The following is a 13,997-nucleotide window of genomic DNA, read 5'->3' as shown; positions in this document are numbered from 1 at the left end:
GTGTCGTGAGAGAGTTATGGCCCGTAATATCTGTTCATTAAATTTCCAGAGCTCTCTAACACCGACGCGCAGCGACGTCGCACAATTAGAAATGGAAATTCAATCCGACGAAGGGGCATTAATATTTTGAGAAAAGTATTTTTCGTCGAGAAAGATTGGGAGAAAGAAGCGGAATATTCGCAGACGCAAATTTCTAGGCGGGATTCTGGTCTTGCCTAGCAATTTCCGCTTGCGAATCTAATCGTATCCGTATCCATTTCGAGACATCATACTTGATACGCATCGTATAACATCGCGTTACAATTATGTAATACCCCGTTGCACCCCGCAATTAGAATGCAATTGGAAATTGGATATCTCGCTATACGCTCGCGCGTTTCGCGATGCGCCGCATAACCGTATATAGCGATTGCGTAAAACGCTAGATCGAATCATTTCGCCACGCATAAACGCAGATACGGTCCGGATAATGTTAATTTTATTGGCCGCATTCCCCGATCATAGCTTGCAATCATGCGGAGACGAGCCAGCCGGAGGGCAGCGTTAATTATATCGTTGTATTAGTTTCGTTGCATCTGTTTTGTGCGCGATATTAACATAATAATTCATAATTCTATTTAATAATATTTAATTCACATAAGTTTGTTCAAACATAATCCTACGACGTTGGTCATTATCGAGCGTACTTATTATTCGACTGATTGCAACGAAAGCCTCTTTTGATTATACCCATAAATTTATTTTAATTTTTCATTAACAATATTGATTATACTACGACGATAGCGACAAAATTTCCATTTATTTTCCATTAGCATTTTCCATTAACAATTTTTCAACGCACTTTAATTGACACATTTTATTTCTATCAAAGCTATGCCAGAGCATGAAATTGTAAAATTAAATTTTACTCAATTTTAATTTTTTTCTTTTGAACGTGAAATATAACGATGTGTACGAAAAATTAGTTGATTTATTCAACAAGTTTATATTCTTCCAGAAATAATTTGCAAAAATTGTTATTTGTCAGATTGTTATTTTGACAAGCAAATATTCTGTAAGAATTAATTTGGATGAAAGTGAAATGTTGCATGATGCGAGTAGTGCTTTGTAAAATGTATTCTTTTCACTGGGATAATATAGCCACACATGCCTTCTTACTTAATGGACTAACAAAACGAATAATAACTTTCGTTTTCTTATTCAGACACTAATCATTACACCTGCAGGTCGACGTGCGTATATAACGCATGTACGACACATACCAACGCACACCAGGAGTTATCGAGAAAGTGCTAATTACGTGAGAAACGTTTTGTCGCGATGAATATAACGACGCTTACGATTAGTTCCGATCTTTTGTTCGTCATGAGATAATTGGATGAGGAACTCAGCTGAGTTAATTACTGCAATTTGTACCGAGGTTTGTAGGTACGTAGTTTCGTTTTTTGTCCGTTTAAAGATTATTCTTTCATTTTTGTTATATACTTCTTTCTTTTTAGAAGTAATTCGTACGTAAAAAGTGATAGCTATTCATAAATGTAAATAATTTCTTTTTAGTATGAATAATTTTTGAGAAAAGTTCTACTCTCGTTCTCGAATATGATAAAGAGTTGAAGGTGCGTGTATAATTTTTTTTTTTTTTTTTTTTTTTTCCGTACGGACGTAACTTGCGTACGAGTCTTCGCGAGAGATTCGCGGGGGATCTTGCATTTATACATGCAGAAAGCGGGATCGATCCCGGCTGTAGGAATAGGAAGCCAGATTGTGGAGACCTCGACGAGGAGACTTCGACGGATCGTACGCACGGGGGAATCCGTTGATCCGCGAGGGAAACGGGATCACGAAGTTCTTCGCGACCGCGGGATTAACTAAGCGTACGTTCTCAATCTTGGTACGAGTCCCCCGCGGCCTTGGGAAATCTCGAATTAATTTTTCCCCCATCCCCTACCCGTCCTTTCCCCGCGTCGTCCATGTGTTCTTTTTTTTTTTTTTTTTTTTGCACGCGAGGGAAAAAAAGAGCGCATAAAAAGGAAAGTCCCCGGAGGGTTGTAGTTGAACTTTAATAGTTGGACACTTTGCGGATTCGAGGAAATTCCCGCATCAGATCCATAAGCTCGATTTGTAACTTTTGCATTCGCAAACTTTGCAAGTCTTCTCTAAAGAACTCTCTTTATTTGACGTGTTTATCACATTATCATGTAAAGATAATTTTCTCTGTTCTTAAATAATTGAAAAAAAATTCAATCAATCGTTTGGAAATTCAGAATTTCAAGCCATCTTCATTCTCTTTCTATTTTGCAAGTCTTGCGAAAGAATTGCTTCAGTCTTCTTCTCATCATACGGATGATGGTGTAGTAATATCAGATGTGAACGTGATGCAAAAATGTATGCTTGGAAGCTCCAGTCATGGATGAATCATGTTAAAAAATGTAATAAAAAAAGTCATACGTCAATATAAATAAAAAATGAGGCAAAATTCTCTCAGTACTGATTTTTCGATTTCAACTTTTGTTTGCTCGAGCACGCAATATCGGATAACAGATACATCAGGATAAGAAGTCCACGCGCTGTCGGAGAATAATATATATTCATATATCTACCGCGGCCAGACACGTATCTCTCGTATCTCCGTTTGATTCTGCGGTGGATTGCAGGTGCGACAAATGGCATTTCGATCCGGTTTACGGAATCGCGAGATAAAAGCCGTTCGGGTTGGCGAGGAGGTCGGTCGATGCGAATCGATCCGACTCTCTTTAAGCGGGTCGTAACCTCTAGCAAGTCCGGCCTTTGGGACGAGGTCGCGGTGACCCAAATCGGGAGCCTTACCTCGCCTTACCTACCTGCGTGCTATGGCCGCCTCCGGTGCTCTCCTGCCTGCAATCGTTACCCCGGATTCTGCGCACTCTCGCACTATCGTACCATCGAGGATACCTTTACGAGGCGAGCCTACACCTCCGCCGCGCATCATCGCGCCGATTATCTCTCTCTTTCTCTCTGGTCGGGGTCGATCTTTCGTTCCTTCACCTCCCCGCGGACAATAACACGCGTCTTTGCATATTTGAGTCGTGGTTGGAGTAGTGAACCGGTTGGAGTAGTGAGACTCCAACTTTTATCGTTATACGTGAGAACTTTACGCTCGAAGAGTAATTTTGAAGATACCTTACAATATTATTTTACATTTCTAATAGTCTTATCAAAAATAATATTTGCTTTCATTTTGCTATTGTTAGAGAAGAAATATATAATTACGTTTATAGATAGAGTATGGAAATGAATAATAAATAGTAGTTGCATTGTATCAAAATCTTAGTTGATTCTAATTTTTATGTAAAATTATTAAAATTCTAGATTTTTTTTTTTTATAAGATATCGATAACTCAATGAGAAATTATTCTGAACAAAGAAAACTTATAATAATTTCGTTTATCCATTATTTGTGAGGTCTTGCTTGGCCATGGCAACGATGAAAGTAATAACAATTGACACTTGTCTAAATTCTAAGGACGTGTTAGGGGGATTTGAATTTTCCAACAGGATATTTAATTATTGCCAATAAAGATTTCCAAGTAGACCACCTGTAATATGTTGCCAAGGAATTGCTACATGCAACAAATCAAATAAGAATTTTCCCCTTACGTACATGTATTTGTAAGTTTCCCTCTAGCTAAGGACCGCTCGTGCACAGTAGTTGTGAAGGTGTGCGGGCCGCCGTAAGCAACCTGCATCGATCCACCTGACCTGCTCTGCCGACATCGTCTTTTCTTGCATGTACACGCCCGAAACCGGGGACGACTTCCTCCAGTACGTTTGCACGAACTTGTCCCTCAAATCGCGTCGCGTGATAAGTTTTGAACGGGGATTTAGATTGTAATTTACTAAAATTCAAGCATATTGGATGGTTTCTAGTGTAATATAAATCGTATACTTCCTTAAAGACCGCGTTTTTCAGCTTTCGTAATATACTTATAAATAGCTTCATTATTTTCGTACATATAATTCACGTGAAATACCCATTCGCTGAGCTATTTCAAGATAGCCTTTATTAACGCCGTAAATATAATTGTAATATTATACCAAATTTGCGTTCTCCCTGTTTTACTTTTCTCGAGCCTTTATATTTCTTCGGAGACGAAACAAAAGCGTAAGCCAAGCCGTTCGTCAAGACATTTCGAAAATTTCATTTCGGTCTTGCTTCTGGTCCATGTCGAGATTCGGAGAGCATTTGATGCGCACGCCGAGGACCCTTCTTCAAAGACGAAGAAGGGGCTGTCGCGAGACGGGATAGAATTAAAGGTTAATCCCGCGGGGTATACCTACTCGATGAGAAAGAAAGAGAGAGAAAAAAAACAAGTGTTCCTCTTTCTCGCGTTCATCTTCTGAGAGGAAGGTTTTGTTTTTCACTCGAGACTAGAAGACACCATAAATATTTGCGTTCTTAAGTGCTTCTGGAATATAAGACTCGGCATCACATCAAGCGGATTCGAGAATTTCTCTCTCTTTTGCAAGTTGACGAATGCTCTTTTGAATAAAAGACGATTATCTTATACACTCTAATCAGCTTGAACTGGAAATGACAGTGACATTATCATTAAAGTATCCTCTAAGAGGTTTTACATGTACAGCTGATTTGCGCTCAGCTTATTTACGATAGTTTCTGCAATCTGTCCTATATCGAAAATAGAAATATTATGCGCGAGTCGCACGTTTTACATTATACTTTTTATATCTTTTTGAAATCTATGTATATAATTATATCACAAAATTTTGCAAATTAATCAATTGCTTTTGAATTCGATATTCCTAATGACATAAATTCTTTTTCGTCAGATTAATTCTTAAATTATTAATGCATACGTATGTTACTTGCGCGTGAAATCACGAGATGAATTCCGATCTTCCCTGTCCGAGTGTACATTTTCTTTGGAATTTGTTGTGGATTTTTTTCATTCAGTCATTTACCTTCGTCTTGCATTACTGTCCATCGCGCGTCGTGAATCTCCCGAGCGAGATTGGCTTCGTACACCCTTATTCGCAAGGGGACGATTTACCCACCACGTATCGGATGTATCGGCCAATTTTATGAACGATATCGTTTTGTTCCTGCCGATCGTTCGTGTCTCTTAGGCTCGTTTCCATTCCGTTCTTCTCATTCATTCATAATTAAAATTCTCGAATATCAAAATAATCGAGAAAAAAAAAGCGGAAATAAACTGGAAGCTATTTATAAAAATTTTACTTTACAGTATCTGTATTTCCGTCGAGCTTCGAGGATCAAATCTTTCTAATGAGAATTTCTATAATAAACAAAGCTAAGAGTTTGAAATTGACACGTGTAGCGAAAGGCGAAACGAACAGGACAAACCGCGAGAGCGAAAACATGGGATAGGGGTTGCCGCCCTCGGAATATAGGCTGTCGTTTGCCGTCGTATCGCCGTAGCGATCCCGCAGACAATCCGTAAGGGCTTAGCACTGTTTCAACAAGGGATTACCGGCGCGTCCCTAAGCCGAGCGATACGCGATCCTGCTGCGGACCGCGCGCGCCAGCGTCGGGGACAAACATTTAAATTGCCAAGATTACGCCAAGTGGCTGTGAGGAGAGAAGCCATCGCACTGTCCGAGGGAACATAGATCGTTTATGTTGAGCACTTCTTTTGGATCAGTGCGAATTTTAACCCTTACTCCGTATTGTTATTTTTGACACCCTCTAACTGTACAGGTGGGTCAGCGTATTTTCGACAAGTTTATTAATATGTTAAAGTGTTTAAAAAAATCTGAAAAAAATGTATATACCTTCTTTGAACATTCTAAATAAAGACTAAAATAATAAATTTGAAAAATAATTTACTTAAATATATTATTTTATGATTATTTGTTTTCGAGAAATTGACGTAGAAAAATCACAGACAAAAATGATCCATCGGTATGGAATAAGGGTTAAAATTCATTAAACGTACTATTCACTTGAATTAATTTAAATGTATAATTTAATCTAATTTTTTTATTTTCAATTTCTTTATCCATATAAAACTATTCACGTTTTGACGTAATTCTTTCATAGACGTATGTGAAGGATAGTCTGTATTTCTCATTGTTTCTCTTCAAGGATTTTTTTTCATTATAAATTCAGAACATTTATTCCAAGGATACATTCTGTTTTAATTAAATAATAACTCATTTTAACTATCAATCGGCAGGATTTCCATAATAATAAAAGAATAACTAATGATTATAATTAGCTTTCTAATTTAAGCCAGATGGATTTATGCGGATTTGACGTCACGATGGCATGAAAACCGCAAGAGAAACGCAGCTCTACCACAGGTAACATTTTAAAGTGACACATACATATGTTTATCCTCTTCAGTCTCCGGCGGCGACAATTTATGTACCCGCAATACCATATATTTTATTGCTGTGTATATATACAGGATGTATCGGAAATTATGTTTCGCTTAGTTACAATTACTTAACAAATTTGCGAAGAATTTGTAAAAATTTTCTAGAATGTTATGCAATTTTTAAAGTTTTAAATTAAATATTTTAATGAAGCAAAAATCTAATTATAATAAAAATTTATTTAAAATTAGATGTAAAACGAAATTTTTCTTCATCCATTTAAGCTAAAAAGTTTAATAGCCTGATCTGCTAGCAGTTGTTTAATTTAATGCAATATATTGTATATTATTATTTAATGCAATACGTAGAAAGAGTATTATATTTCTGAGACACCTTGTATATATTTATGTGCCGCAATTTACAACGCAGGATTGCGTGCAAATAATCGCACTCAATCTTGAACATCGTCGATATCAACGAGTATGAAAACATCTTTAATCCTTTCGCACCTCGTGATAACATGGATCGTAAGTAATAATTTTGTTGTCTTATGCATTTTTATATCATGTTTAAATCAACTCGCACGTTGCAAATAAGTTATTTTGGCTTAAGATGGCAATAATGATGATAGTGTTAATGGGATAATTATAATCCTGTAATATATCTTTTAGGATTAGTAAAATAGTTATAATTCCGCAATGCTAAATTAATAGTTAACATTTTAACAGATTTAGCGATTAAATAAATAATTATAATTTTTACTAATTATATATTTTATTAAATATTATTTCATGATTATATATAATTATATAAAGTGCAGAGTATCATAATGATCTATGTACTACATAAATTCTAACAACTGGTCTGATATAAAATTGAAAGCAACGACAAGAGATACAACGTGTTCGCGTAAAAGAAAAAAATCGTGCAAATGGCTGACGTAAAGGCTGACGAAAAAAGAACATACATCCTGATGGTGTATCGATTCCGTCGAGGCTTCAGCTTTATCAGCCGGACCACGTCGGATCCTTGACGCGTCCCAAAATAGGACAAAAAGGAAGTGAAAGGAAGAAAGGAAGGAAGGAAGGAAGGAAGGAAGGAAGCGCAACTAGGATCCTTTGTATCAGCTCTAGCGCGTGTCGACGCGAAAGAAATATTTTCTTTTTACGCGAGACGAGTCCCTTCTCTTCTTCGAGGTGGATATCGCGGAGTAAAACGGCCACCCTCGTTCAACCCCGCGTTTTCTCTCCTGTCCGCAGGGATTCATAAGAAAAGTTACGTACTTTGGGGCGGGGAACACCCCTCTTTCGAAAAAGCACCGGCTCGGTTTAGCTTTCGATCCGCTCGTTCGAGTAAACGCTCGGCTTCGTGGGATCAGCCGTTTTCCTCTTCTCCTGTGTCTCTGAGAAAACTTTTCGTTTTACGCGACTGTTCAGTTTGACGGCTGTTTTGCTTCTTTATCCGCGAAGAATAAAGATAATAAATAACTGGCAAACTTGTCGCGGATTAACAAATTCTTTTTCTTGTGAGCTATCAAAAGAGAAAAATTGTTTAATTTCAAATGTTTAATTTACTTTATATGAGAAACAATCTTTTTTTTTTAATTCTTTTAATTACTTCTCAATATTTATTCCGCATATATTTTAAAGTGTCCAATTATTTTTTCATTCGCCGATATACGTATGTATTTCCTCCTGAGCCAACAATTTTATGAGCCAAGGAGTGAAATTATGTTTTCCAAGTTTCGGATGTGCCTGCGTAGCAGAGGCATCGCCGCTCGCGCAAGTGAGACCTTACGGCCATAAAAGTTTATTGCTTTTTCCTTTCCTTACTTTACTCCTTTCCCAGCTTCACGGGATGAGACTTTGTCGTTTCTCCCCGCAGAAGAAGATCTCTCTTGAGTCCCGACACGCGGCCATTTGCACGTGCTCGCGATATTTGGAAAAGCTAGTGGTATCCACCTGCTCTTCCATCCTATCTCTTTATCTCGTCTTCTTGTCCACGGAGGATACATCTACTTTAACTGCTTTATAACGAGACATTGCGCTACTTTCACGCGCATTTAAATATGTACAAATGTGCGTATCAGATCAATATTACTTATTTAACGTGGATGTCATGAAGATGTAGCGATATTATATAAAATAATAATATACGTATGTTAGATACGTAATAATATATAATTGCCATTCTCAAACAATAATAATTAAAAATATATTTCTTTTTTTATAATATCTTTTTAATTTTTAAATATCTTTTCTAAAATTGCCCAGGATAATTTTAATCCTAATTTCTTGATCAATCTGCGTTCAGTTCTTTTACAAGAAAAATACCTATGACTTTTGCATCATTTATTTATTATTATTAGAAGACAAAGGCTTTCTTTACTGAATTTTCAGAAAACAGTAAAAAACGAGACACTCTGCACATTCTTTTGTTATAATTACATGCAAATTGACACGCTTGAAAATTCATGATTTAAAACGTAATTTATTTTCTCAAAAAAATGTTTATTCAAAAGATAATTATAAAGAACTGTTATCTCGTAACTTTTACCCTATAAGAAGTTTCTCTCTACGGAAGTAGAGAGAAGATGCGAAATTAGTTTGCGGGAAATGTCTGCGAATTCGCCAACGACTCGTAGCGCTGAAGTCACGAGCGTTTCATAATCGCATCGTCGACGATGAGTTACGTTGCGAACCACGTGCGACAAGAACGCGAGAAGGGTCGAACGTTACGGGGGATTAATTCCGGGCGTTTGTAATTCGAATTGAATTTACCACCGCGGAAACTATGAAGCAACGAATGGACAGACGGACGAACGAACGAACGGACGGGGTCGCGGCAGGCCCGGGCTTGCGGATGAATAATGGAGGCCCCAATGAGATTTTCCAGTTCGCCGCGGGGCACCGTAATATTAGCTTACCGTCGCCATCGCGACTCTCCGACGAAACCCATGGTTTTCGGTTCGGCGCCAGCCCTGTATATTACGCTTTTATACCTTTCTCACCCCGAAGCCGACGACTATCACCGGAGAACAAACGCGGAAAAAATGTCAAGTTTAAAGGGGATGCGCGGGGACCGAGCGTCAAGATTTACCGCACGAATGAATTAATCAATGCTGTGACGTATACAGTATGCAGTAGTAAAGACGAAACTTTTCTTTTGCAATGTATAAATCTTATTATGTAAAATCTATGTGCGCGTGTGTAAGTGATACACATTATTTTTATAAAAAAAAAAACTGATTAATCTCGTCGAGTCACGTGTCCCTTAAATTGACCGGCGTTTGCTTTTGCAAGACGGCACGTCATCCTGAAGCGCGTAAGTGGATAATGCGGCCGAGTATTCCCATCAATCAGATGAATGAAGAGATAGCGTGAAAGGAAAAGCAAGATCGAAGGAGCGGCGGCAATTCGTGCGACAGCCGCCGCTGGCGAGAAAATTGCTTTCGGTCTGGCTTTTCGCGACACTTTGGTCTGGGTGATGAGGGAGGATCGCGTCGTCGGCGAGAGGTCGACTCTTAAAGAAACGAGAAACGAGAATGTATTTCCGGACGTATGCCGGCAAATCGAAAAACCCGGAGCCGACAATTGTGCGAGCGAATAACGCCTCGACCGTTTCCCGCACATTCCATGCTGAATGGACCGTTTGGCTAAATTAGAAAAATTACATAAGAGAGAGAGAGAGAGAGAGAAATGTAGAAAGAAGGATAAACTGCTCCCAGAGTGGTAAGAAATAAAGAGATCGCTGTGGGAGATTACACTGAAGGAAGAATGATCGCGCAACAGATTCTATTGCACGAAAGAAATTTATTTCTCGAATTATGAAAATTTATCCCTCGAATTGTACGGTGGATTATGTTAAATTAATCTGCAATTTAACAAAAGTTATTTATTATCTGATAAATATTTTTCGTAAAACAGTTGGTTGAAAACATTTTCGAACATATCTAATTATGCATTTACATATATCAAGTTCATACGTGACAGATGTAAAAACTTATTTTACGGAAATAAAAATATTTTGATTAAGTTGCTTAAATAAAATTTATGTCATATATTTCTAACTCGATCATACACAATTGTCACACTTTGTTTTGTCCTCTGAAAAATTTCATATACAACGTGACTTTAGAAATACACTTTCTCTATGGGAATGCACACATTTGACACCTGTTATTCGAAATCGAATAAAGCGTAATGTTAGTCGCAAATATTTATCGTTACTTCTTGACGATGTAACATATGTGTCTTACTCCATATCTTTTTGCAAAGATATTTTATGCTGAAAATAAAATTTTGCACTTTTATCAAAAAAAAAAGTGTATGTTTGATATATTGACGTTATCGCGTTTTTGATATATCGATAATAAACCTTTCCAGGAAAACGAGTCCATCTGGACCTCGAGGATGAAGCGTAACGTTATATTCGCATAAATAGACCGATACAGTCGACAATCTTACGTACAATGTGACTCCGTGTCACCCTTCTTGTCCTCCTTATTCCTTCGGCAATATTTGCATTGTTCCGGTATAGTCCGCGCACGACCCCCTCATGTCCGTCCCCTTTCACCGGTTCGTTGCGGAGGGGTGGAGGGAGACGCCGAGGCCCTCGTAAATCCATTTATTTATTTATTTATGTGCCACGGGGGGGAGCAAGGCCCGACGAGGGGGTGCGAGACGCGGCTTATAGCCGGCGCATGCATCGAACCGGGAATCCCACGGGAGCGCCCGCACGGGATGAGGGGGATGGCAAAAGTCACGGGGAACGTGCGCGGATACTCGACTCTGCCGTCTCAGGAGCGCGCTCTCGCCATTCGAGATATACAGGGTGTTTACTTATTCGCACATATTTCTTGTTAAAAAATATAAGATGCTACTTCTCTCTATGATCAGAATTTCAATGACATATGAAAATTACATTTTGAATTTTATTCGACAGAATAAAAAATTAGTCTTATTTCGCATACCTTTCTATATATATATATATATATTATTTCTGTACATTTCTATACATTATTCATAAAAATGTATAGTACTTTATTAACGCACTTAGAATATTTCTATGTATGAATAAAAATTATGAAATATAATAAAATTCAAGAGATTTCCTTAATACATGTATTTTTGAATTATGTGACTTTTGTTTTCGATGTTTCTCGGTTTTTAAAATTCAACAACTTATCAAAGTAAAGTTCTGTCAAAAATTAAGAAACAGTATTTTGAATAAACAAATCTTTTGAGATTAACAGAATTTTTTTCTCTTTAATTTTTAATACATAGACTTTTTTAAAAATTATGCCATAAAGAACAGTATCGTAATTGAACATGCAAATTTTATGCGCAAAATCTTTAAACATTACAAACATTGTTTTTAAAAACCTTGTTTAAATTCTGCACATGTATGTTATTACTTTAATCTATGTATCAGGATCTCTTTCTTTCCCAGATATCGCGATCGATAGAACGATAAGCGAACACCCTGTGTAACGGAGGTAAATTCTCCTGAGGCATCGCGGTCTGAAACGAAAATGATGTTGTGCCACTTAGAGGTGCCGCGGAGAGGATCTCTCTCTTTTTCGATCGATCCCCATGACTGTGACACACCATCGTGGCTTTTTCGTCTTCCTCTTCGTCGGATAGACCTTCGTTTTAAAGCGACGACCGTATTAGGGATTACGCCGTCTGACTCGGCTTTCCGAGACAGAGCCGATGCCTTCTCGACGATGTTACGGAATAGAGAAGACCCGACCTCGGCGCATTAATGATTTAGGAAAAAAGCTTGTGAAACTTGAAAAAGATTTGCATAGACGTGGAATAGAATGTAATGTTCTCTTAAAATGAAATATTTAATCGATTCTTTTATCAACCAGAATGAAAAAGAAGATGAAGGTGATTTTCGCTCTTCCTTTGTAAAATTATTGTAATATACTTTGCTGAAACAAGGCAATTTGATTATTATTTACATAAAACGATCACTCACCCAATTAGTCGTTTTCTGCCTACGTTCCAGGAGACGTTGTTGCAGTTTCGGTCCGGGACCCGAGAGGAAGGCCCTTACTAAGCTCCGAGTCCTTTCCAGATGATTCGGCGCGATAACTTCGACTTGCGCCAAGTATTTCTGCAAGGTCGTCTCGAGGTCCGGAACCAAAAGACTCGGTAAAGCTTCCTCCTTCTGTAAATCGAACGAGTGACGGAAATAGGTGATTACTGCGAGATCGAATTTAACGAGTCATTATATTTAATTTAATGAAAAACGTATATTAGATTTTCACAATTTAAGCAGTGTATTGAGAGTATTATTATTTATTGCATTACACATATTTTTTACTAAAATTATTCATTGATACAATTTATCACACAAAAAGAAGCATATACATACACATAGAGTGTTATTTTTTTTTTTTAAATTAAATTTGTTGCATACAGGTATATTTTTTATATATTTGATATTACTTTTATCTTTCTTTGAAATTAATATTTAATTAAAATAATTAAATATTAATTAAAATAAAATTTATATATTTTATTTAGAGAGAAAAAGCGCGAGAGGCCTATCGTTCTTCCTACTTGTTAAAGATTTTGCAAGCTGTAGTAGCTACTTATTGTGACGTAATATCTCGAAAAGTCAAAATCGTCGGAAACGAATAGATGGCGTGGAAAACGATGACGTAGAGCAACCGGAAATTGGCGGACGGAAGGGTCACGAACGGCGCTGTCTCCACGCCGGCCCTACGTGTATTCGTTGCCCTTTGCGGAGCCACGGCGATTGTAAAATAAAGAATCAATCGAGAAACGAAGCGTGCCTCTGGTGGAGTAAGGGCCCTTAAGGCTAGTACGGTTGGTTGAGCGGAATCCCCTTTTGCAGGCCTAACAAGACCAACTTTGCGATCCGAACACCCTCGTCCTTCAGCTTGAGTGTTTCCGGAACGGCGAGCTAGCGCGGGTGAGAGAAAAGTAGGGAGGAGGAAGAAAGAGACTCGCTGTCATTCTGTAATGGACTTTACTCCCTTTTTACTATATTCGCGTGTTTATAGACTCATTAGCCCTTAGGCCAACCATTTTGTAGCACGTGTTCCTTTGAGTAATTTATAAAACTTTAATTAACTAATTTAACATTTTATAATTAATTTCTCATTTTTACGAAATGTATGTATTAATTTTCATATTATTCATTTTATTCTCAATTTTACATAATTTACATATTTTTTAAAGCAAATTGTTAAGATGAAAAAAGTATTCTCATTAAATCTCGCAAAAAAAAAGGAAAATTAATATATTTATAAAAATTTGAAATCAACAAGTTATACTTTATTTCAATTTTATTAGAAAGTAAAAGTTTTTAAAAAATTAACTCTTCGTTCATTTTGTAACGAGGAATCGATTAAAATGTTTGATGTAAAAAAAAAAAAGTTAAAAATAACTAGTGCCAGCTTTGCAGAATGTCAACTTGCGCTCCTTTCAGTTCCTCAAGTATTCTACCGATCCCCGAAATTTCTTTAGGAGAACTTTCCCTTGGTATTATCCGCTCCGATAAATAAAGACCTACCGTATTCGCGCGCGCGTGTCAAGAAACTTGTTACGACGCGAGTTCCCGCGCGATCGCCGCGATCAAAGGGCTCGGGATCGAGGCACGCGCGAGGAGTTTCAGGCCGAACG

Source organism: Anoplolepis gracilipes, chromosome 13 (assembly GCF_047496725.1).
Source record: "Anoplolepis gracilipes chromosome 13, ASM4749672v1, whole genome shotgun sequence".
NCBI classification, from domain to species: Eukaryota; Metazoa; Arthropoda; class Insecta; order Hymenoptera; family Formicidae; genus Anoplolepis; species Anoplolepis gracilipes.
The sequence above is the reverse complement of the archived record's forward strand: the minus strand, read 5'-3'. Positions refer to the sequence as shown.